This window comes from Callithrix jacchus, chromosome 4 (assembly GCF_049354715.1).
Source record: "Callithrix jacchus isolate 240 chromosome 4, calJac240_pri, whole genome shotgun sequence".
Classification (NCBI taxonomy): domain Eukaryota; kingdom Metazoa; phylum Chordata; class Mammalia; order Primates; family Cebidae; genus Callithrix; species Callithrix jacchus.
In genome coordinates this window covers 172,765,985-172,791,451 of record NC_133505.1, presented here as the reverse complement: position 1 = coordinate 172,791,451, position 25,467 = coordinate 172,765,985, and the positions used below count along the sequence as shown (strand labels likewise).

The following is a 25,467-nucleotide window of genomic DNA, read 5'->3' as shown; positions in this document are numbered from 1 at the left end:
TTGGCCAGGCGTAGTGGTGGGTGCCTATAATCCCAGCTACTCAGGAGGCTGAGGCAGGAGAATTACTTGAACCTGGGAGCCGGAAGTTGTAGTGAGCTGAGATCATGCCATTGCACTCCAGCCTGGGTGACAGAGCAAGACTTTATCTCAGGGGGAAAAAAAAGAAGCTCATTCAAAACCATACAATTTCATGGAAATTGAACAATCTCCTCCTGAATGACTCCTAGGTAAATAATGAAATTAAGGCAGAGCTCTCTTCCTGCCATCCAAGATGGCGAAAGGAAAGAAGGCCAAGAGGAAGAAGGTGGCTCCAGCCCCTGCTGTCGTGAAGAAGCAGGAGGCCAAGAAAGTGGTGAATCCACTATGTGAGAAAAGGCCTAAAAATTTTGGCATTGGACAGGACATCCAGCCCAAAAGAAACCTCACCCGCTTTGTGAAATGGCCCCGCTATACCAGGTTGCAGCGGCAGAGAGCCATCCTCTGTAAGCGGCTGAAAGTGCCTCCTGCAATTAGCCAGTTCACCCAGGCCCTGGACCACCAAACAGCTACTCAGCTGCTTAAGCTGGCCCACAAGTACAGACTGGAGATGAAGCAAGAGAAGAAGCAGAGGCTGTTGGCCTGAGCCAAGAGGAAAGCGGCTGGCAAAGGGGATGTCCTCACTAAGAGAACACCTGTCCTTGGAGCACCACCTTGGTGGAGAACAAGAAAGCTCAGCTGGCGCTGATTGCTCATGATGTGGATCCCACTGAGCCGGTTGTCTTCTTGCCTGCCCTGTGTCATAAAACGGGAGTCACTTACTGCATTATCAAGGGGAAGGCAAGACTGGGACATCTAGTCCACAGGAAGACCTGCACCACGGTCGCCTTCACACACATTAGTTTGGAAGACAAAGGTGCTTTGGCTAAGCTGGTGGAAGCTATCCTCACCAATTACAATGACAGATAGGATGAGATCCGCCGTCACTGGGGAGGCAGTGTCCTGGGTCCCAAGTCTGTGGCTCGCATCGCCAAGCTCAAAAAGGCAAAGGCTAAAGAACTTGCCACAAAACTGGGTTAAATGTACATGGTTTTCTGTAAATAAAAATAGTTAAAACAAAAAAACCAAACAAACAAAAAAAGAAATTAAGAAGTTCTTTGAAACCACTGAGAATAAAGAGACGATGCACCAGAATCTCTGGGACACAGCTGAAGCAGCGTTGAGAGGGAAATTTACAGCACTAACTGCTCAGGAGTCATTCAGAAAGTTAGAAAGATCTCAAATTAACACCCTAACATGACAATGAAGAGAGCTACAGAGGTAAGAGCAAACTAATCCAAAAGCTCGCAGAAGACAAGAAATAACTAAGATCAGAGAAGAACAGAGACACAAAACACCCTCCAAAAAAAAAATCAACAAATCCAGGAACTGGTTCTTTGAAAAGCTTAACAAAATAGATAAACTGCTCGCTAGACTTTATTAGTCTAGAAGAGAAAGAAGAATAAAATAAACACAATAAAAAATGATAAAGGAGATATCACCACTGACCTCACAGAAATACAAACTACCATCAGAGAATACTATAAACACCTCTATGCAAATAAACTAGAAAATCTAAAGGAAATGAATAAATTCTTGGACGCATACACCCTACCAAGATTAAACCAGGGAGAAGCTGAATCCCCGAATAGACCAATGACAAGTTCTTAAATGGAGGCAGTAATTAATAGCCTACCAACCAAAACAAGCCCAGGATCAGGCAGATTCACACCTGAATTCTACCAAAAACACAAAGAGGAGCTGGTACCACTCCTTCTGAAACCATTCCAAACAACTGAAAAGGAGGGACTCCTCCCTAACTCATGTTATGAAGCCAGCATCATCCCACAGGGTCTCACTCTGTCACCAAGGCTGGAGTGCAATGATGAGATCTTGTCTCACTGCATCCTCGACCTCCAGGGCTCAAGTGATTCTCCTGCTTCAGCTCTCCAAGAAGCTGGGGCTACAGGCACACACCACCATGGCGTACCAATTTTTTGGTAAAGACAGGGGTTTGCTATGTTGCCCAGGTTGGTCTCAAACTCCTGAGCTCAAGTGATTCAGCTGCCTGGGCCTCCCAAAGTGCTGGGAGTACAGGTGCGAGCCACCGCGCCAGGCCCGGAATACAGCGTTGTAAGTTCTGATTGGGCACTGTGGTTCTTAGCTAAGACGGCTAATCCCATCCTCAGTGTATGTAGCCACGAACCAATTTGACTATTAAAATTGCTTCAGTTTGGAGGGTGTTCTGCAGCCCTGTGATGACACATCCTCTTATTCCCTGAACCAAAGACTTACCCCCGATTGAGCTTGCTTCTGCCAGCAGCAACAGAACCAGATGTCTGCGGTCCCCGGGTCCAAGGATCAGGGGCATCTTCTTCACAGGTGAGTAGATGTCAGCAGGGCCCTCGGCAAGGAGATCAGGACGAGGGTAACTCCGCCTTCAGTCCCAGCTCCAGACGTCTTCCGTACCTCCCCTCGGTAGCCCCTCTACATTGTTTAGCATCTGCAGGATGAGAACAGCAGCGTCTACACCCTGAGGTATGGGAAATCACACCTCTCTACCTTCTCACACACAACACCCCTAACAGCACATGCCAGGGTTCTTTCCACACTGATGAATTCTCCGAAGCCAGGTGGCTGCCACAATTCTATTTGATTCTGACACTCTCTACCTGAAGTTAGCAGCAGACCTATAAGCTGAAGGTTTAGGCCCCAGGACTGCCCCCTTTATGTATGCCAGTCATCCACCGCACTTCTGACCAACAGAACTGGGGGTTCCCGTGACCTATTAGGGCTCCATAATTTGCCAGAATGTCTGAAGAACTCAGGGAAACACTCTTCTTACGTTTATAGGTTTACCATAAAGAATATCATAAAGCCGCGGTCCCCGAGCTTTTTGGCCACTAGGAACCAGTTTCGTGGGAAACAGTTTTTCCCACAGACTGGGGTGGCGGGGGGGGCGGCTTTGGGATGATTCAAGCAGATTACATGTATTGTGCACTTTATTTCTATGATTACATTGTACTATATAAGGAAATCATTCTATAACCCACCATCGTGTAGAATCAGTGAGCCCTGAGCTTGTTTTCCTGCAACTAAACGGTCCCATCTGGGGGTGATGGGAGACAGCGATGGGTCATCAGGCTTTAGGTTCTCACGAGGAGCACTCAACCTGGGTTCCTCACATGCACAGTTCACAATAGGGTCACGCTCCGAGAATCTAATGCTGCCACTGGGCTGACAGTAGGTGGAGCTCAGGTGGAAACGTGAGTGACAGGGAGCGGGCTATTGGTACAGAGGAAGCAGGAAGTTTGCCAGCAGCTCACCTCCTGCTGTTCAGACGGGTTTCCAACAGGCCACAGGCTGGTACAGGTCTGAGGGCAGAGGGCTCAGGGGCCTCTGTTATAAAGGGCACAGATGAACAGTCGGGTGGAGAGTAAGCAGGGTGAGGGCTGCAGGGTCCTGAGTGCAGCCCTTGGGTGTGCCACACTCCTGGCACCTGAATACGTTCTCTGAGCTGGAAGCTCATCAAATACAATTATTAAGAGATTTTATACTGCTTTGATCATCAGCGGCCCCACCTTCTTTCCCAGAGGCAGGCGGGTGAGACTGAAAGTTCCCTCCTTCCGCTCGCTGGTGTGGTCTTTCTGGTGCCCACCCCATCCTGAGGCTCTCCGTTAGCCGGCACTCAGGTGTGATGGGCAGGGACTCCTGGCAAACAACAAAGGCAGCCCTGACACTCAGGAGAGGCGTTTAGGGGGCTCTGTGCCGGGAATGGGGGAAAAGACCCAATTTATTTAAAATAAATAGTTTAAATTTAAAAATTGTTTTAGAAGTGCAATTTTTTTTCTGCTTTTAAAAATTGTTGGCTGGGTGCGGTGGCTCACGCCTGTAATCCCAGCACTTTGGGAGGCCGAGCAGGTGGATCACGAGGTCAGGAGATCGAGACCATCCCGACCAACATGGTGAAACCTCATCTCTACCAAAAATACAAAAATTAGCTTGGTGGCATGTGCCTGTAGTCCCAGCTACTCAGAAGGCTGAGGCAGGAGAATCGCTTGAACTCGGGAGGCTGAGGCTGCAATGAGCTGAGATTGCACCACTGCACTCTAGCCTGGCATCAGAGTGAGACTCCGTCTCAAAAAACAAACAAACAGGCCGGACGCGGTGGCTCACGCCTGTAATCCCAGCACTTTGGGAGGCCAAGACGGGTGGATCAGGAGGTGAAGAGATCGAGACCATCTTGGTCAACATGGTGAAACCCCGTCTCTACTAAAAATACAGAAAATTAGCTGGGCATGGTGGCGCGTGCCTGTAATCCCAGCTACTTGGGAGGCTGGGGCAGGAGAATTGCCTGAACCCAGGAGGCGGAGGTTGCGGTGAGCCGAGATCGCACCATTGCACTCCAGCCTGGGTAACAAGAGCGAAACTCCGTCTCAAAAACAAACAAGCAAACAAATGAAAACTTTTTTAAAATGAAATATATTTCTTATCATTCCACAGGGTGGTAGGTAGAGATCAAATCCAGGATGGCGCCTGAGGGCTTAACCCCTAACAGAAAAGATCTGTGCTTGCCTAGCAGGGGATGAGCCCCAGGGGCTGAGGAGAAAGGGGCCCTCAGGAGGGGGAATGCACAATTCCTGGGCATTGACTACACCTGAAGGTGGTCAAAAAAACCGTCATTCCAACAAGGAAGTAGACACAAGTACTTTAAGCAGTAAAAGGAAAGGTAACACGATTTTTCAGTAAGACATGTGACTTCAAAGAGGTTTGACCCTTGAAGTGAGCTGAGTCCCAGGGGCGCTGGGCTGTGAGCTCACCTTCCAGTGTCCCTGGTGGTCTTTAGGGAAGCCGGGGAGAAACTCTATTAGTGCTTTTTCACACTGTGGGTAAAAGATACCCGAGACTGGGTAATTAATAAAGAAAAAGAAGTTTAATGGGCTCACAGTTCCACGTGGCTGGGGAGGCCTCACAATCGCAGTGGAAAGCAAAAGCCAAGCCTTACACAGTGGCAGACAAGAGAGAACGAGGACCAAGCAAAAGGGTTTTCCTATCATAAAACCATCAGATCTCGTGAGACTTACTCACTACCACGAGAACAGTATGGGGGAACCGCCCCCAATTATCTCTCACCAGTTCACTCCCACAACACGTGGGAGTTATGGGAATTATGGTTCAAGATGAGATTTGGGTAGGGACAGCCAAACCATACAAAAAACCTTATCTTTTTTTAAAAAAAATCTATAAATGTAAACGCAGCATAGAAACCTCAGGGAGCCCGGGCTTGGCACAGCCTAGAACTAATGGAGTTCAGATTTGCTTTGCCTGCAGGACTGGAAGGATGGGCCTGCCAGGGGCATGAGAGACCAGAGCTTTCTGGCAAAAATCCTCAGCCCAAGGTCCAGGCACGGTGCAGATTTGGTCCCAGGGCATCAGGCAGCTTGAGAAGCCCAAAGAACTATGTCTGAGTCCCCGAGGGCAGTGGATGAGTTTTCAAGAACATTAAACTAAGGTGTTTGTTTCAAGAAATTTCCCTAGTGTGTTTGTTGCAAAAGATACATTAAAATCCTAAGCCCTGGGGCCTGTGAGGTGACCTTCGTTAAAGACAGGATTTTTGCAGATGACTTTGAGATGCGAGCTAAGATGAGGTCATGAGGGTGGGTCCTAATCCTGTATGACTGATGTCCTTACTGAAGGACACCTGAAGAGGAGGAGAGACACACAGGGTCATGGCTGTGTGAAGACAGGGGCAGACACTGGCCTGACTCAGGCAGGAAGGCCAAGGAGCACCAGCAATGCCAGAAGAGGGAAGAGGGGGAGGGAAGCTTCCCAGGAGCCCTCAGAGGAGCACGGCCCTGCAGACACCGTGATGTCAGACTTCTGGGATCCACAATGGTAAGGAAACGAATTTCTGTTGTTTAAAGGCACCCAGTTTGCGGCGCTTTACAACACACCACAAATGATGGACGAGTACAAATGATGATGCATATGGCGTCCATCATAACACAGAAGCCCAGCGACTCAGCAGCCGCCGTGGCGTGCTCTGGCAATTTCCAAAGAGACCCTAGCGACCCAGAGGTTACATCCACATTGAGTTAGACATGAATGGGGTTCAGGACACGAGGCATGAAATATGGCACCTTTCATATTCCCGTCGCTAGCTGCCACCAGGTCACACCCGCTCTGTGCAATCACCCTGTTCCAACACGGTCTGCTCTCCATGGAGCTCAGCCTGAAGACACACAGGCCTCCCTGTGCCTTTTGGTCTTTGTGTCTAAAGGTGCCTGTGTCATGTAAAAATTACATAAAATAAAATAAATTCGCATGCTTTCCTCTTGTTTATCTTTTTTTATGATAGGTGCCTCAGCCACAAACCTAGCAGTGGGTGAGGAAATAAGTTGTTCTTTCCTTACAGAACTGGAGCAGCTCCACGAAACTTACACCGCCTCCAGAAAAGTCTTCTGCGAGAATGCAGAGTCCTGCCCTTCTCTCCTGTCACTGAGGGTCTCCGGGTGGCGTGGGGACCCCACGGTGCTGCTTGCTCTTGTCTGGTACTGGTGGGGGCGTCCCACTCCTGACCTCATACTACCTCAGAGGGCCTGGGACCAAGGGGATCCCTGCCCATCCCACCAGCCCTCTTCTCAGGAAGCTTCTGGAATCTCCACCCAAAAACTTTACTCACACTCTGCTGACCGGAGCATGGTCACATGGCCACCCCATCTCAGAAGGGGGCTGGAAAAATGTATTTCCTTCAGCTGTGCACCTTACACCCCACAGCAGCACTGGGGTCCTGGTAGTGAGGAGGAGGATGGGTAATGGCAGCTAGGTCAGCGGCTAGCAGTGTTGGCCACCAGGGGAGAGTCACAGCCACTTGCTGGGCCCGGTGGTGACTTCACATCGGTTGCCAGGAGGACAATTTTAAAGACCCTGTAAGTGTTGGTCATCGTAAAGCTACTACGAGTCCTAGGAATGACAGCTACGGCTGGAGCTCCTGCTGGGCGGGGGAGAGAGCTGCTGCTTTCCCGAATGCCCGTGTTGACGTTTATTCTCTTGTTTCTGTTTGTTTTGCTTTGTTTGTTTTACCCGCAGACCTGTTGAGCCCTCTCGTAAACAATTCTCCAGTGCCTGGGTTGAAGGTATCCAGTAGCAGGATCCTGCCATCCTCTCTTCATTTGGGGGAATTTCCTCTACGTATTTGAAACATTCAGATTTTCCACTGTCAGTTTTGGGTGAATGAATTATGCTTATTATTTTTAATAAAAGTCTTCAAAACCTCACAAGTGCCATGTCTTTTCCTCAGGCCTTGACAGTCATTCTGGGTTTGTTTTTGAGAAATATTTAGGCCAGGTGTCACGGCACATGCCCATCATCCCAGCACTTTGGGAGCTGAGGCGGGAGGATGACTTGAGGCCAGCCTGGGCCACGTATCGAGACTCCGTCTCTACAAAAAACAAAAAGTTAGCCAGATGTCACGGTGCACACTGCAGTCCCAGGAATGTGGGAGGCTGAGGTGGAGAATCACTTGAGCCCGGAAGTATGAGGCTGCAGTGAGCTATGAGAATGCCACTTCACTGCAGCCTGGGCAACGGAGCGAGGTCCTGTCTCAAAAAAACCACCAAAATTAATTTTTAAAAACTCAAATAGTCATGAAAATCATTCTTGATTTCGGTTTTAGAGTGCTGGTTATTGTTTTGAAAGACTTAATCTTAGTTCAATTGGATGTTCTCTTTCCAAATTTCTCCTTACTTATTACTTAAAATTGATGCTTCTTTTATATATAGAAATGTGATTTTTGAGATATTTCAGTGGTAAGATTTTTTTTAGCACTGCACCATTATCTATGGTGCTATTCTAGTATCTAATAGTAATCACTTAGAAAAAAACCACAAAAGATAATTTCCCAGGCTTAAGTGGTTTTTTTCTTTAGTAGACTCAATGTACCTCTAATTGCACTAAGTACATATTGAGAGGGTCACTTCTCATTTTTACACAGAGCCCATCATAGTAACCTAAGGAAAAGTGTGCTCCATACACTTGGGACGAAAAGAACAGAAACTGTGCCTGTTCGGATAAAATACCGATGCTGGTATTTGACGGTGACATGAGCTATTTGGGGAACATCAGCAGGACGCAGAGGTGCCCTGCGGCCAGGGGCTGCCCTTTTCTGCACTGTCGGATGCACACACCCTCTTGTTTCTGCACCAGCCCTGCCCCCAGCAGTCGCGAGCCCTCTTCGCTGTGCATTTTGTCTGTCGTGTGCCTGTGCAATGCCCATGCTGTTTCGTCTGCATGTTCTGGTTTCCTCTGTTCCTTTTTCCCAGTTGGCATGTCCAGGTCTCTAGATCTGTCTCTAATCTGATGCTTCTCAGCACTGCACCATCATCTGTGCTGGGGCTTCCACTCCGCTTTCCTTAACTGTTGTTCCTGGGTGGCTTAGATTTGCAAAAGGGGCTTTAGGGAGAGATCAGAGTGACCAACGGTGGTGACATCAGAGGGAAGAGTGGCCCAGGCTAGGGAGAGCCTGGGCAAATGCCCCAGGTGGGAGTAAGCCTGCCGCTTGCAGAGAACAGAACTCAGGCTGTTCTGGGCTCACTGGCACTGAGGGCATGGCTGCAGGAGGGGGCGTGGAGGTAGAAGGAAGCCAGCCTCCCTGAAAAGGGACTAGTGAGAAACTGAAAGCCAGAAATGGTCAATTCTCTTTAACTAGCTAACGTGTATGAAATTCCCACCGTCTGCCAAGTTTTCTGCAGACTGTTATCTTCACCCTTGCAATGGATTCGGTGTTGTGCTCTTTCTGATGAGGCATAGGAGGCTCTGAGCTGAGTCACTTATCACAGTCACAGGAGAAGAGCTGGCTGGGATTGCCACTGTGAACAACTCCACTGCCCCAGACAGGCACCCCCACATCTCCACGGTGCAGCAGATGGCAGGGCCCTGCTGTCCTGAGTGATGGCGAGTTGAGTGGGCCATGAAGGGTGTCTGGGTTTTCTCTCAGAGATGATGAAGGAAAAGAGTATGGGCAAATCTGAAGGGAGATTTGACTGAAATCCCCAGGCCAGGCATGGTGGCTCATGCCTGTAATCCCAACACTTTCGGAGGCCGAGGCGGGTGGATTACTTGAGGTTAGGAGTTCAAGACCAGCCTGGCCAATATGGTGAAACCCCATATCTACTAAAAATACAAAAAAATTAGCCAGGCCTGGTGGCATGTGCCTGTAATCTCAGCTACTTGGGAGGCTGAGGCAGGTTCGGAACCGCTTGACCCAGGAGGCGGAGGTTGCAGTGAGCAGACATCGTGCCATTGTACTCCAGCCTGGGTGACAGAGCAGGACTCTGTATCCAAAAAACAAAACAAAACAAAAACACAAAACTTGTGAAAGCAGCCCCAGAATAACAGAAACGAATGAGAAGAGAGCTGTTAATATTGCAGTACATCTGATGCATTTGTATAAACTTAACCGGCAAATGAAGGAGCGAGTGCAGTCGCTGGCGTCTGTGTAAGACGAATCACTGTCCTGATTCAGAAGAGCGGCCTCTGGAGCCATCAGAGCAGAAGCCGCTAGAGAAGCAACGGGCCCACGCCTCACAGGGGGAATGGGAGCGCCCCCTGACATTCAGTCCTGAGCCAACCCCAGCTGCACTCGGAATCTTAGCCTTGAAGTCCAGTGGGTACCTTGAGCCTTCTCTCTGGAGAGGCCCTAACAGTGCAAAACAATAGGGTCCATTTTCTACTTTTAAAATTGTAGTGAAAAATTGGAGGAACACAACATGGCTGATAGAATGATTAAAGCGTGCTATTGTAGAATATTTGGAAAAAGATCTGTCTCATTTTCCTCTAAGGGCCTTCTTTCTTGACTCACAGAGGAAAAACAGTGTCAACAGCGAGAAACTGTAGAAAAACTACCCACAGACAACGGAGGATGAGCTGCTTGGGGCTCCCGAATCATTTCTGCGGGGTCTTTTCAGCTCCATTCCTCCCACCCCCTCCCACAGGGTCTTTAGACACCCTGGTTGACGGAGCAGGGGTGAGCCTGAGAGAAGACCCAAGGTGTTGGAATTTCAGAGTGAAATTCAGAAACATCAATAGTAGAGAGGAAAGAAAGGAAGTAGATCCTGCTTTTTTCATTGTGACAATAGTAGTGGGCCCCGGCTAAGGCGCCGGGTGAATGTTCCCAGGTGCCTAAGGCCAGGAGTGACCTTAACTAACCTGAAAACAAGTCACAAAGCCAGCTGTGCCTGTCTTCATCTTCCAAAAGCTTGTCAGGGATCAGTGTCTCACCTTCCCAATACTGGAGCATTTTAGGATCCCTGTGATTTCCCGAAACTCGTGGAGTTTGATGGACAGACCTTCCTCCACAGACTTACTGTCCTGGATTATGAAAGCTGCAACTGGACTCTGCCTAATTTATCCATCGGGCTCTAGGTCACCCATGGAGACTGCAGACTTCTCCCACCATTCAATGTGTACTTATAAATAGAGAGATATACAAATTTACACAGTGCACAGCTCTTCACTGGACAAGGAGGGAGTTTGACAAGACGCTCCTTGTAGGAACTCATTTTGCCCATAAAATTCTATAAACATAAATGTTTAGAAATCTAGGGACCAGGTTACAACCACCACTCTAACTGGATTGACTGGATACACACACAAACACACACACACACAGAAGCATTTCACTGATGAAACAAATCCTGTCATGTAACTAATACAGTCTAGCTTGAAATCCTATTCATCAAGTGAAGAATCCGATGGTAAATCGGGTGCATGTTCTGGAGCTGTCTGAAAGATATCCCAGTCTCGGTTTATTTCCAGTTGCTGTTCCAACACTTTGGAGTGTTCCCCAAATGAGTCATACCACAGCAATCACCTGCACACTTGATAAAAATACGCAGCTCCCCAGAGCTTTCCTCTAAGAATATGATTTAGGAGCCTGTGTCGAGACACAGAGCCGGTATTTTTATCACATTTCTTGGGTCATTCCTTTGATTCCGATGATTAGTAAGTCTGGAAAATACTGACTTAAGTAACCTGCTCACGACTATTGGTAGCCCAGTTACATCTCGTTTAAGTGAAATTACATTTGGTTTAAATGGAATGATGGTTCCTGATCACAGCACTGATCCTTTGGAGCACTGAATGAGAATGCATTTGGATTTATCTATAATGGTTTCCTCATCACAGACCTTGGCCCGGCGGGTGGGAGTGTCTCAGAATTTTCCTGCTACACAATCATTTTGTTAGCCCTTTTGTTTTTTTTTCTTTTTTATTGAGATGGGGGCCTCACTCACCAAGGCCAGAGTGCAGTGTTGTGATATTGGCTCACTGCAACCTTTGCCTCCCAGGCTCAAGTGATCCTCCCACCTCAGCCTCCCCAGTAGCTGGGACTACAGGTGTGTACCACAATGCCTGGCTAGTGTTTTGTATTGTCTGTAGAGGCAGGGTTTTGCCATGTTGCCCAGGCTTGTCTTGAACTCCTGGGCTCAAGCGATCCTTCTGCCTCATGCTTTCGCCATGTTGACCAGGCTGGTCTCAAACTCCTGCCTCAGACTCCCAAAGTGCTGGGATCACGGGCGGGAGGCGCCACTCCGGCTGTGAAAGGATCACGGGCAGGAGGCGCCACTCCGGCTGTGAAAGGATCACGGGCGGGAGGCGCCACTCCAGCTGTGAAAGGATCACGGGCGGGAGGCGCCACTCTGGCTTGCCCTTTCACTGATGGAGTTTTATATTCCGAGATGTTTCTTGGTTCACTTTCATCTGTTTGAAATTTTCTCTAACCTAACACTCTATTACTTGGAATGTAATTGGGTTTTCCTTTAGCTTTTTAAGCTACTTTGGTATATTTTAAAATTACTTTCTCCACATTTTTAAAATTTAGAATGGAAAAATTTATTGCACTATTTTTGGATCTTTAAAATATTATTTTAAATACCTTACGTAAGACCCTCTTTCATCATGTTATGCTAAGGGAAGATCCATCTGTTTTTTACCAGTCTCAGCTTCGGTAGCTAGTCTCTATCTGACACCATTGATCTCCAGTGGAAGGTTTTGGCAGAGATCAAGTCAATGCACCATAAATGTGAGCTGGGGAGAAGAAGTACTCAATGTAACAATCATGGAAAGTTGTATACTATGCACCCACCATCTAACTGCAATACACTGAGGTGCACATCGGCAATATACAGAGGTTTAAGTCCTCATCCTTGACAATCTGAAAGTTTAGCTGCAGACCTAAAGATATGAACGTAAAACATTTTTTAAAATTAAGTATTTCTTGCAGAACAAGATTATTTATAAATCAGATGAGAAAGATTCCTAAAGCAAAGAGGGTCTTTCCTCCTTGTGTCAGATGTGCTCCATCTCCCTGGTAACATGGAATTCTCCAGAAGGTAAATTCTATACTAAAACATATTTTAATCTATTATATGATTTTTTTTTTTTGAGATGGAGTTTCGCTCTTGTTACCCAGGCTGGAGTGCAATGGCGCGATCTCGGCTCACTGCAACCTCCACTTCCTGGGTTCAGGCAATTCTCCTGCCTCAGCCTCCCGAGTAGCTGGGATTACAGGCACGCGCCACCATGCCCAGCTAATTTTTTGTATTTTTAGTATAGACGGGGTTTCACCATGTTGACCAGGATGGTCTCGATCTCTTGACCTCGTGATCCACCCGCCTCGGCCTCCCAAAGTGCCGGGATTACAGGCGTGAGCCACTGCGCCCGGCCTATGATTTTTTTTTGAGACAGAGTTTCACTCTTGATGCCCAGGCTGTAGTGCAATGGTATGATCTCAGCTCACTGCAACCTCCACTTCTCCAGTTCAAGTGATTTCCTGCCTCAGCCTCCTGAGTAGCTGGGATTACAGGTGCCCACCACCACGCCCGGCTAAGTTTTGTATTTTCAGTAGAGAGGGGCTTTCGCCATGTTGACCAGGCTGGTCTCAAACTCCTGACCCCAGATGATCTGCTTGCCCTGGCCTCCCAGAGTGCTGGGATTATAGGTGTGAGCCACCATGCCTGGCTCTTAATCTATTTTAAATACAACTGTGCAAAGTCATACTCACAGTCTTTTCATACTAGATATATTAAGAAATTGCTATTCTACAAAATAGTATTAAAACTATTTCCCAGTAAAAGAAAGACACACGTCTAATCAATAGGAAAGAACCAGGCATAGTGTAAATGTAAAGAGTAAACAGCAGTCATCCCTGCCCTTTGAGAGTGTCAAGGAAGCAGAGGGTAGAGGTGAGAGAAAAGGGGACGTCATCTTTGAGGATCGAGAACAATTCCCTCAGGACTAGAAACTGACAAATTATATTACTCATGTCAACTGAAAATTAGCATTGCCCCTACCAAATAGGCATGTACTGACAGAACAGAGATAACTCTCCGGATCGCACCTGCCGGCGGGACATGGGCTGTGTCACTGCCTGAGCACTGGCACCATGTTTACAAAAGCTCTCTGGGCTCGACTGTAGGCACAGGTCAACGATGAGCACAGTTGCATAATTGGTGGATGAGGCAAATCCAAACTTTAACATTAGAAAGACACGCTGTAATAACGGCAAAGGAGAGGGCTCAAGAGTGAGGAGAGACATTTCAAAACCTCACATCGTCTACCCTAACTGTGTGCCTATGGGGGGCTCCATCCTCTAACCTTGAGCACACCAGGCACAGTCCCTGTGGTCTCATACAAAGTATGCTCAGTTTACCATCTAACGCTCGGCAAAGCCTCACAAGATAGGTATGTACTGTTACCACTGCAATGTCACAGAGAGGGGAGTTGAGGCTCAGCATGGATGTAGCCTGGTCGAAGACCAGCCTTCCTATTCCCCCAATACTGAACAGGTAGGTCCACAGTGTACCCAGGTGGACAGAGCCCAGTACCTGACCCGAGGTCACTCCCTAAGTGGGAGAGTTTGGACTCCAACCTCCATCATCTGGCCCCAAGCCCACTTTCCTGAGCTGGGAGTTGGCAAAGCAAGTCAGTAGTGGGCATCAGGTCAGAGGTCAGTGGTGGGTAGTGCCCACCCACCAGGTTGAAGGACTGTGGGGTACAAAGGGAGGTATGGGGAAGCAGTGGCCAGGAGCTGAGAAACCACATTCTGTCTTTAGAGCCATTTGAAATTAGGATGAGTTGAGATGGCAGCAACCAGCTCCCTCAAAACCGAAGGCTTTTTTCTCTACGAAGAATTTGAAAGCTGTGCCGGATCTGCTGGAATGTCCTCTTGCCTCTGCAGCAAGGGAGGTAGACGAGTGGCTCCTAGTTCCTCCGAGTCAGCCCTGGTCAGGTACAAGCCTTCCTCTCTAGAAACCACCCAGTCAACCGCGAGGATGCTTCCCGTGGAGCAACTTAACAGAATGCCCAACTGGGAGCATCCTGCAGATTCTCGCAGCAGAGGACTGGCTTTGTGGTCATTTGCAGGCAGAGGTGTCTCTCTCATTTAGTGACCAGTTCAGCCTCCGGCTATTAGCATTTGAATCGGGCAGCCGTGCTGTTTTGATTGAAAAGAGAGACCAAGCCTTTGTTGGTGCAATTCAAGGGCTGAAGTCATTTTCTAGCATCCTTTAATCAGCTTCAATAGTTGGGGAAATGGCAACATATAGGAAAAGTGTGTTCTGGCCACAGAAATGCAAATGCCACCCCTGGTCCTGAGGCTTTCCCATGGGAGCCTGGATCCTGCGTGTGGCAGCTCCCGGGGATCAGGTGGTCTCTCTTGGCCTGCCATCCTTTCCATCAGCATTTCATTGAATACCTGCAACATTGTCAGTTTGTTTGGATTAAACCAATCCAAGCAATTACAGAAACGCGGCAGGGCTGGCCCCACATGCTGGGGGTCTAAGTCTTCTTTTCCTTCAGCCAATCCGTATCTATTTCTCACACAGCAAAGGAGCCGACAGGTGCAAGGTGTACGGTGGGTCCCAGCATAGCATCCACATCACTTAGTGCTTCACCACTGTGACCGCAGGGTACCTTCCAGGTGGCACGGAGTTATCTGAAGTAGTTTACGGCATTTAATTTACATGATTAGGAAACATCCTATTTACTTTTGTAGCTAACAAAAATGACGAATTTTGAGTTTAAAAATATGGAAAAACACATTTTACCAAAAATCCTGTTCGCTTTTTTACCTTTAGGTTGCGTTGCATTTTCTTTTTTTAATTGTACTTTTTATTGAAATTTGACAAATAATAATTACACGTATTCATGGGGTACACGGGCATGTTTCCATACGTACATAACGATCAGTGCTCTCCGCTGCCGTAAGACGGGTTTAGTTGACGGTAATACATTGTATAGTTTCAAACAGCTAAACAGAGGCTACTGAGTGTCCTGACGCAAAGAAATGACACACGTTTGAGACGATGGATGCGCACTGCATTTTCTTCTTTATAAATTATATTTTGTAATTGACAAATTACAATCGTGCGTATTCATGGGGTCCGCAGCAGTGTTTTGATACATACAATGTGTAGTCATCAGTGCTCTATGCTGTGTACCATGACTGTCATTAATGCTAACGACAAACAGCTCAACAGAGGATACTGAATGTGTCCAACACAAGGAAGTGACAGATGTGTGAGATAATCTTTACGACTCAGCATGGTCCCTTCATGTCTTGCATTTTCTTACAGCATGTATATAGAGAAATGAAGATCTAGGCTTCTCAGACATGCAGATGACTTAGAAAAACCCTTTTGGAAAATGAATTGTCTTTGGAACAGTTGACATGTCTGCAGCCAAGTCCAGAGCTTACCCCAGTCTGTTTATTTTGCACACTGAGGGCTGAGCAGAAGGCTTGAAGCCCGTGGATGCCCCTCTCAGCACAGTGAGGGGCTTCAGCTCCTGGGCCAAATGGACAGTGGCTGGGCTGACCCTGAACCTCCTCACTGAGCAGCCGAAGACAGGGGCCTGCAAAGCTCCCGGAGGTCACTGCAAGCCTGCCAGGCCTGCCCAGTGAAGAGGTGCCAGGGCCCCTTGCCTTTGGAAGAGCCTGGCCTTGGGGGCCCCCTGCTAGGGAGGACGTGAGACGGCAGTCACTCTGAGAGGTTCAGAGATAGCAAACTGGGAAGGTCCTCGTTACTGTTGGGCCGACCAGGCTGGCTACCCACCAAAGCACTCCCGGCATGAAGGCCTATTTCAGAAAGCCTCCAAGCACAGCAGACCGCATTTCCCCCACTATTCCAGCTAAAATCTGTGCTTGCTTCCTTTCCCCACTCCACTTCCCCTCAAACAAGACAGGCAACTTCCCTTAACCAGGTCTGACCCACTCCCTTTACTTCCTCCTCCTCTTTTCTGCTTCTCCATCACTTCCTCCAGGAAGCCTTTCTGGATCTCTCACCTTCATTCACCAACTCCTGCAGAAACTGGGGCTGAAATTGCCTTCCATAAATTACATTCTTTAGCTGCTTGAGAACTAGAAGTGCCTCCGAGGCAGGTACCATTTCCTCTGATTACTGTGTCTCCTCCATAGGCCTGAGTACTTTCCCAAGGAAAGCAATTTGTCAGCAGCTGTTCCCAGGAGCTGATAAGAGACTGTGTGTTTGTTTCTGCCTTGGTGCTTGCTGTGCGGTGTGTACAGAGACAAATGGCCTGCAGGGCTGTGGGGCACCTGTCATGTCACGGCATGAGGGAGAATCAGCCCCGAACTGCTGCTCTGAGGCCTTTTGGGGACCTCACAGCTCTTCTCAAAGCCCCCAAGAGCTCTGCTGTCAGCTCAGCTGGGGAGCACCAGACATTCATTTACTGGCTCTCGAACCTGTAGCCTCAAAAGTGAACCAGCAAGGACAAGAATTACTGCATGTCTGTACAAAGCTGTCTTGAGAACCAAGTGAGAGTGTGCAGGGAAGCTGTCACTGCAGTGTTAGTAGAGAGACCTCCTTGTGGCTGTCACCAGAGGGCAATAATTCCCCCTGGGACAGGCCCCACCAGTAACCTGCACTCCCCTGGCCCCCCGGGCTGGACAAGGCCTGAAGGGAGTTGCCCGTGGGGCACACAGCCTCCTGGCCTCTGTCCCCACGATGTAGATGGGGGAGGGGAGGGGACGCTGTGCACCAAAGTTGAATCTTTTATTAGCCTTAAGAGAACTAGGCACTATTGAGCACCTCTGTGTTCCAGGCAAGCTGCGAACTTCTTCCTCAAAGTGATGTCACTTCACCTTTAGCCCTGTGAGTAATTAAGTGTTGTCACATATTGCAGACCAGAAAACTGAGGCTCAGAGAGGCTGAGGAGGCATGCTCACACTCACAGCCCACAAGCGGCAGAGAGGGTACCGAAACCCTAACCTGTTCTGGGAGGCATCCGCTGCCACCGTGGGTGCTCCTTCCGTTCCCAGCTTCTTGGGTTTAGACCCGTAAGATGCCAGGCTTTATTTTTAATTCTCTTCCAGAGTAGAGGGAAAATACAGTCTCTGTGGCTGTAGTAATGGGTGGGTTTTAGGGTGCTTCATCCACAATCTATACAAGGCACAGTGCCAGTGATGCCAGGGGGCCTTTGCTCACCCTCCTTCCCCCGAGATGAATCCCTGCCCGAGGATTCCAGCAAGAAAAAGCACTGAGGACATTAGAACAACAGGCACTGTGTATTCAAGGAGTGCCGAGTCCGACAGCTTCCTCCCGTGTTTGCTTTTCTCTGTTTGGTGCTACCCCGAGCCGAGCTGACTGAGGGGCAGTGGCTGGTTTGCACATGTGGCTGAAGAGGGCAGAGCCCAGGGTCCGGCCAGAGTCCTGTGGGTCAGGAGCAGCACAAGCGAGGCCTTGTCCTTCCTTAGATCTGGATTTGGGGCAGCGGGGACATGGGGTCAGGGAGATGGAATTGTGAGTCTGGGGTTTCCCGATCACGTAGCATTGGACTTCATAATCCGAGTTTCTGCGGATACAGAAAAGGCCTCAGTAGACAGTGGCTACCACGTAGGATTCAGAAAGGTCCAGTCCATTTGGATGGACCTGGATGCCCCACGATCTGCATCCAAGGGGGACGAACTCACAGAAGATCACCGGGGGTCTAACTGGTATTTCTTGGCAGTAAGGTAGTATTTTCCAAAATAGCAAAGAATGTTCTATAGAAATACACATTTTAATAATCATCACTAGTCCAACTTTAACACATTTTGTTTTAAAAATTAATTTTCGGCCGGGCGCGGTGGCTCAAGCCTGTAATCCCAGCACTTTGGGAGGCCGAGGCGGGTGGATCACAAGGTCAAGAGATCGAGACCATCCTGGTCAACATGGTGAAACCCCGTCTCTACTAAAAATACAAAAAATTAGCTGGGCACGGTGGCGCGTGCCTGTAATCCCAGGTACTCAGGAGGCTGAGGCAGGAGAATTGCCTGAACCCAGGAGGCGGAGGTTGTGGTGAGCCGAGATCGTGCCATTGCACTCCAGCCTGGGTAACGAGAGTGAAACTCCGTCTCAAAAAAAAAAAAAAAAAAAAAAATTAATTTTCATATTCTGACTGTAGTGAAAACAACAAATGTGAAAGTGACCTTTGCTTCCCAGAGCTGGAGTGCACATGCCAAACACACAGGCGGGTGCGGCCAGCCCAGGAGACTGGGACAGAAGCCTCCAGCACCACCTCCCCTCAACTTTTTTTTTTGAGATGGAATCTTGCTCTGTCACCCAGGCTGGAGTGCAGTGGCATGATCGTGGCTCATGGCAACCTCCACCTCCTGGGTTGTAGTGATTCTTCTCCCTCAGCCTCCTGAGTAGCTGGGATCACAGGCAGGCACTGCCATGCCCAGTCAATTTTTGTATTTTTAGTAGGGACGGGATTTCACCATGTTGGCCAGGCTGGTCTCAGACTCCTGACCTCAAGTAATCTGCCCACCTCGGCCTCCCAAAGTGCTAGGATTACAGGCATGAGCCACCATGCCCCGCCCCCTCGACTTCTTACAACTCAAGAGCCTGGCCAGGAAAACAGAGATTCTCCGTGGAAAACAAGAAGACGCCAAGTGGCCCTATGTGGCATGTGAGTACCACAAAACAAAAACGAAAGACAGAAATGAGGCTACTTGGGAAAGAAAACCCTCACACGCTACAGTTTTGAGAAGAGTTTAACAGGGGAAAGGTGGAAAGAACTGGGGCTAAGAAACGTGAACTCCAGATTTGGTCCGGCAGTTTCCATCTGCAGGCCTCAGCCAGCTGGGTACCACCTTCTGCAACCCTTTCTGGGTGCCCCTAGGGGAGCGGATGCCAGCTCTGGGCTCCCCCAGGCCTTTCAGGTCCCCATCGCATTTTCCTTCCCTGGTGGCACCGACCACGGCTGCTCACCTACTCTGTCTCCACCGCCCTCTGCCCTGGGAGGACCAAGGGCTGTGCTGCTCACCGCGGTATCACCTGCTTCTGGCTCGGGTTTTCTTCCTGAGATAAATCCCGCTCCTCCTCTTCTCACAGCGAGGCGGAGCCGCATGCTAGCATCTGCGGTCAGCACACCCGGCCTGCCGCACCCACTTCCCTGACAGCCTGCGCGCCTCGGCACACCCGGCCTGGGTCTTTTCCTTTGTGCAGTGGATACAGTGATACCTGCTTCTGGGCTTGCTGGATTACATTCAGTAGTGTGAGGAAGGTGCTTGACAGAACGCCTGGCCTGGTACGGGCTTTTGGAATGTTGAGTTCTTTGCATAAGGGAAGTTACATCCACTCAGGTAGCAGCTGTACGTAGTGTACTTATGACAGAGCACCTGTGCCAGGCACCTCACATTCGTGACCGATAACCCCTAGAGAAGGGGAGATGGAGGCCCAGGCCCCAGCAGGTCCTCGGCTGAGTTGGGCATCACACAGGCTTGGTACTGAAGCCCACGCTCCCTCTGTTACCACCATGGCTTCCCTGTGTTCCGGACGCTTACGTTAGACAGAAAATCACATGGAGCATCCAGTTTGAGGTTTGCAAACTTGTATTCAAGAAGTAGATGTCATTTGTCATCTAGTGCTGAAATGGACCCAAACCTGCGTAACTCGGTGCGCCTGCCTCCAGCTAGGGGGAGACCCAGCTGAGCCTGCCCTCTGCGCACAGGCAGAGCGAGCGTGTGGGACAGCCACGTTTAGCATAAGCTCACTTTGACAATGGGGCTCAGTCCTGTTAACACCTGCTTTTCTTTCTGGAGTTCTTTCCAGGTTAAGTGAAATGAACAGTTAATGTTTATTTATTTTTTAGACAGAGTCTCACTCTGTCGCCCAGAATGGAGTGCAGTGTGATCTCAGCTCACAGCAACCGCTGCCTCCCAGGTCCAAGTGATTCTCCTGCCTCAGCCTCCTGAGTAGCTGGGATGACAGGTGCCCGCCACCATACCTGGCTAATTTTTGTATTTTTAGTAGAGATGGGGTTTCACCATGTTAGCTAGGCTGGTCTTGACCTCCTGACCTCAAGTGATCCGTCCACTTCAGCCTCCCAAAGTGCTGGGATATTAACAGGCCTGAGCCGGCCAAGTTAATATTTAATTAAAGTATCTTGCATCCTAAAATGTACCTCTGATAGTCTCTTCTCATGAAGATGCAGCGCATGGCAGGTGATTTTTACAAAGCCCAGGAAAACTGGGTTTTGGAGAGGCCTGCAGAGCCCTCATGTTCACTGCTGGCCATGACCGGTGAGGGGTTGGAAGCTCCTCTCCATCCCAGGCAACGCTGACTTCTCTGCCTTCTGCAAATGGGATGGATGCTGTTCCTCTGGGCACGCTGGTGCAGCTCCAAAGCTGAAGGCAGAACTCTGCCTGAATTTTGTCCCAGAAATTGCGGCATAGTTCCTGTTTCCGGGATAGCCCCCAATTCTACCAATTTATGATGTTTCAATAGACATTAACGTTAAGCCAACCCATACAGCACATGTAAATGCATCAGGCACTAGTGTAGATTGTCATGCAAGCTGTGCGAGAGATGGTTTTTATCCTACCAGCACGCGCGCGCGCACACACACGCACACACACGCGCACACGCACGCGCACATGCACACACACGCGCGCACACACACGCACGCACACGCACACACACCTTTGTTAACAGTGATTTGTTTTCATTTATCTAATAATTGGTCTTGGTGTAGATTAGTGTTTCTTGCTAGAGGCAGAGGTTTTTTTCTTTAACCAGTATCTGTGGTCTCAAGACACCCTCTGACTGGGCGCAGTGGCTCACACCTGTAATCCCAGCACTTTGGAAGGCCAAGGCAGGAGGATCACCTGAGGTTGGGAGTTTGAGACCAGCCAGACCAACATGAGAAACCTCCCTCTCTACTTAAAGTACAAACAATTAGCCGGGCGTGGTGGTGCATGCCTGTAATCCCAGCTACTAGGGAGGCTGAGGCAGAAGAATCCCTTGAACTCAGAAGGCAGAGGTTGCAGTGAGCCAAGATTGCGCCAATGCACTCCAGTCTGGCCAACAAGAGTGAAACTCTGTCTCAAAAAGAAAAAATACATCCTTCAGAATAGAATTGTTGAGCATAAAATGCTAACCAAAATTGTATATGCTCTATTTCCAAAATCTCAAAGAATGTTTCCATGATTTCCCCAGTGGTCACAAGTTCCAGTTTGAGATAAAAATGGCCTTGTGGGCTGGGTGTGGTGGCTCATGCCTATAATCTCAGCACTTTGGGAGACTAAGGCAGGTGGATTATCTGAGGTCAGGAGTATGAGACCAGCCTGATCAACATGGAGAAACCCTGTGTCTACTAAAAATGCAAAATTAGCCAGATGTGGTGGCACATGCCCACAATCCCATCTACTCGGGAGGCTGAGGCAGGAGAATCCCTTAAATCTGGGAGGCGGAGGCTGCAATGAGCCAAGATCACACCATTGCACTCCAGCCTGGGCAACAAGACTAAAACTCCGTCTCAAAAAAAAAAAACAGCCTTGTGGAGTCACGTAATCAGGAAAGGAGGTAGGAATATTGGTTAATGCAAATGAAGCTCAGTGAAAAATGTACAAGTCTTCAGAGAGCCACCGAATACGGAATCTGCTGGCTGAGTTACAGTAGATCGGGGTGCTTAAGTTAAGACTCATAAAGTTGGGAGTAAACCCCTTAAGATATGTTGTCTACAATTATGTGTATGTGATTTTCTTGGAGAGAGGATCCCTGGTGTGTTTTTAAAAATTAGATTCTTCAGGAGATCTGTAGTCCAGCAAAGGTTGATGTCACAACGTTGAATGAAGTGGACAAACTATGCAGAACAAATGAATCACTATTAACATCCTTGTGAGCGTTTACACACAGAAAAAAAGAAAGACAATCTTGAAGAGAAGTCTCTCTCTTTTTGGGAACTGCAGGAGGGATGAACCAGCTTCTCCAGGATAACCGCAGCTCCCCTGTCCCTGGAACAAGAACCTGCTTCTCCAGGATAACTGCAGCTCCCCTGTCCCTGGAACAAGAACCTGCTTCTCCAGGATGACCGCAGCTCCCCTGTCCCTGGAACAACCTGCTTCTCCAGGATGACCGCAGCTCCCCTGTCCCTGGAACAAGAACCTGCTTCTCCAGGATAACTGCAGCTCCCCTGTCCCTGGAACAAGAACCTGCTTCTCCAGGATGACCGCAGCTCCCCTGTCCCTGGAACAAGAACCTGCTTCTCCAGGATGACCGCAGCTCCCCTGTCCCTGGAACAAGAACCTGCTTCTCCAGGATGACCGCAGCTCCCCTGTCCCTGGAACAAGAACCTGCTTCTCCAGGATAACTGCAGCTCCCCTGTCCCTGGAACAAGAACCTGCTTCTCCAGGATGACCGCAGCTCCCCTGTCCCTGGAACAAGAACCTGCTTCTCCAGGATGACCGCAGCTCCCCTGTCCCTGGAACAAGAACCTGCTTCTCCAGGATGACCGCAGCTCCCCTGTCACTGGAACAAGAACCTGCTTCTCCAGGATGACCGCAGCTCCCCTGTCCCTGGAACAAGAACCTGCTTCTCCAGGATGACCGCAGCTCCCCTGTCACTGGAACAAGAACCTGCTTCTCCAGGATGACCGCAGCTCCCCTGTCCCTGGAACAACCTGCTTCTCCAGGATGACCGCAGCTCCCCTGTCCCTGGAACAAGAACCTGCTTCTCCAGGATAACTGCAGCTCCCCTGTCCCTGGAACAAGAACCTGCTTCTCCAGGATGACCGCAGCTCCCCTGTCCCTGGAACAAGAACCTGCTTCTCCAGGATGACCGCAGCTCCCCTGTCCCTGGAACAAGAACCTGCTTCTCCAGGATGACCGCAGCTCCCCTGTCCCTGGAACAAGAACCTGCTTCTCCAGGATGACCGCAGCTCCCCTGTCCCTGGAACAAGAACCTGCTTCTCCAGGATGACCGCAGCTCCCCTGTCCCTGGAACAAGAACCTGCTTCTCCAGGATGACCGCAGCTCCCCTGTCCCTGGAACAAGAACCTGCTTCTCCAGGATGACCGCAGCTCCCCTGTCCCTGGAACAAGAACCTGCTTCTCCAGGATGACCGCAGCTCCCCTGTCCCTGGAACAAGAACCTGCTTCTCCAGGATGACCGCAGCTCCCCTGTCCCTGGAACAAGAACCTGCTTCTCCAGGATGACCGCAGCTCCCCTGTCCCTGGAACAAGAACCTGCTTCTCCAGGGAGGACCACAGCTCCCCTGTCCCTGGAACAAGCAGTTCTGACACTGTCTTGTGGATGGCTCCTGCCTTTTCTCTGCTCAGAGGGATGGAGGATGTGGGTTTCCCTGAGATCAAAGAACAGATTAGAGTGGGAGCAGTGGGGCTGGGTGTTGGCAGGACAGGAGGCTTGGCCAGAGTGGGACAAGAGGACGGGATTTCTGACTTGGAGCAGCGAGTGAGGGAGGCCACTGGGTTTCCAGGGCTTCAGAAGTAGACGGGCCGGCAGCCCAGACACGGAAATACGGAAATCCAGGGCTAAGGGCAGGACTTGAAGGGGCATGAATTGTTTCCTAATTCCCTGGTAAGACGTAGTGGGGGGTACATCCCCTGGCACTTGCCTTATAAACTTTGAAGGCGAAGTGCCACAGCCACTACCTTTTACCAGGGAATTAGTTTATGTATATGGAATATGTATGTGTGTATATGTAAAAGGAATATATATATATAAGGAATATATATGTGCATACACACACACACATATGTACATACATATATATTCCTTTTATTTATTTTAGTAGGTTAAGACAGCAAATCAATATGGATCAACTGTGTGGATTAAGAATTCAACTACAGTATCGTCACTAGCTGAAAGGGAAATGTTGAAGTTCTCCCAAAATAATGAAATGGCAGATTTCTTTCTCTTGAATTCAAAGTTACGATAAGCAATGATGGCATCCATCATTAATAAGTGTATAAATAAGTGTATATTAACACAGTACATCATTGATATTTTCATTATAAATGTGACTTTTCTTCATGTAGAAATTAAGAACCAATAGAAATGAGTCAGTAAAATCAGACTCACAATGAATTTGATAACAGAAGTTATCACACACAGAAAATGCAGTAAGTATATTAATATGGTTAAATAAATTTTAAAATGAAGTTCTAAATTGTAAATATTAGGAAACGATGAAAACGAATTAAGGATGCTTGAAAAAGAATGAAATGGAGCTTTTAGAAAGAAAAAATAAATGAAAGTAAATATTCAGTGAGTGGGTTGAACAATGGATTAGGCAAATCGGAAGATCGAATTGGTGAACTAGATAGAGCAAAAGAAACGATCTGAAATACAGCACTGTCAAACAAGGTGGTAAAACACACGAGAGGGGTTTAGAGAGAGAGAGGCAGAGTACGGAAGCCGAACGCTCTATCAGTTATGAGACTGTTATAGCAATAGGCCCAGAAAAGGCAAAATGAATACATCAAGCACATGAAAAGATCCCCACATATATAAACAAAATTTACAATAAAAAACAATCTCTTCAATACCTGATTCTGGGAGAACTAGATACAATTGGGTGGAAAAAAATAACACGAATCAATTCTATATGGAGTATAGATCTAAATGCTAAAAGTAAACTGGTAGAGCTCTCTCTCTCTTTCTCTCTCTTATTTCTTTTTTTGAGATGGAGTCTTACTCTGTCACCCAGGCTAGTGCAGTGGTGCAATCTCAGCTCACTGCAACCTCCACCTCCTGGTTCAAGTGATTCTCCTGCCTCAGCCTTCCCAGTAGCTGGGATTACAGGCACCTGCCACCACGCCCAGCTAAATTTTGTGTTTCTGTAGAGATGGGGTTTCATCGTGTTGGCCAGGCTGGTCTGGAACTCCTCCTGATCAGGTGATCTGCCCACCTTGGCTTCCCAAAGGGTAGAGCTTTTAAAATATAATATAGGAAATAACTTTACTCTGCTGAGATAGAGTTTATAAGCAGGGAACCACAATTATTTAGCATTAATAAAAATACTAATACATTAGATTACATTAAATTAAAACTACTTTTTGTCAAGAGATATCCCTGAATTAATTAGAAAGCAAGAGTAGGATAAAATAAATACAGCATTTATAACTGACAACTGGCTTGTATCCAAAATATGAAAG

At 48.5% G+C, this 25,467-nt stretch overlaps 1 pseudogene; it reads left to right on the top strand.

The window, feature by feature from the left end:
- The first annotated feature begins 271 nt into the window (after positions 1-271).
- On the top strand, positions 272-1,056 carry LOC100385561 (large ribosomal subunit protein eL8 pseudogene; annotated as a pseudogene).
- Positions 1,057-25,467: the final 24,411 nt, after the last annotated feature.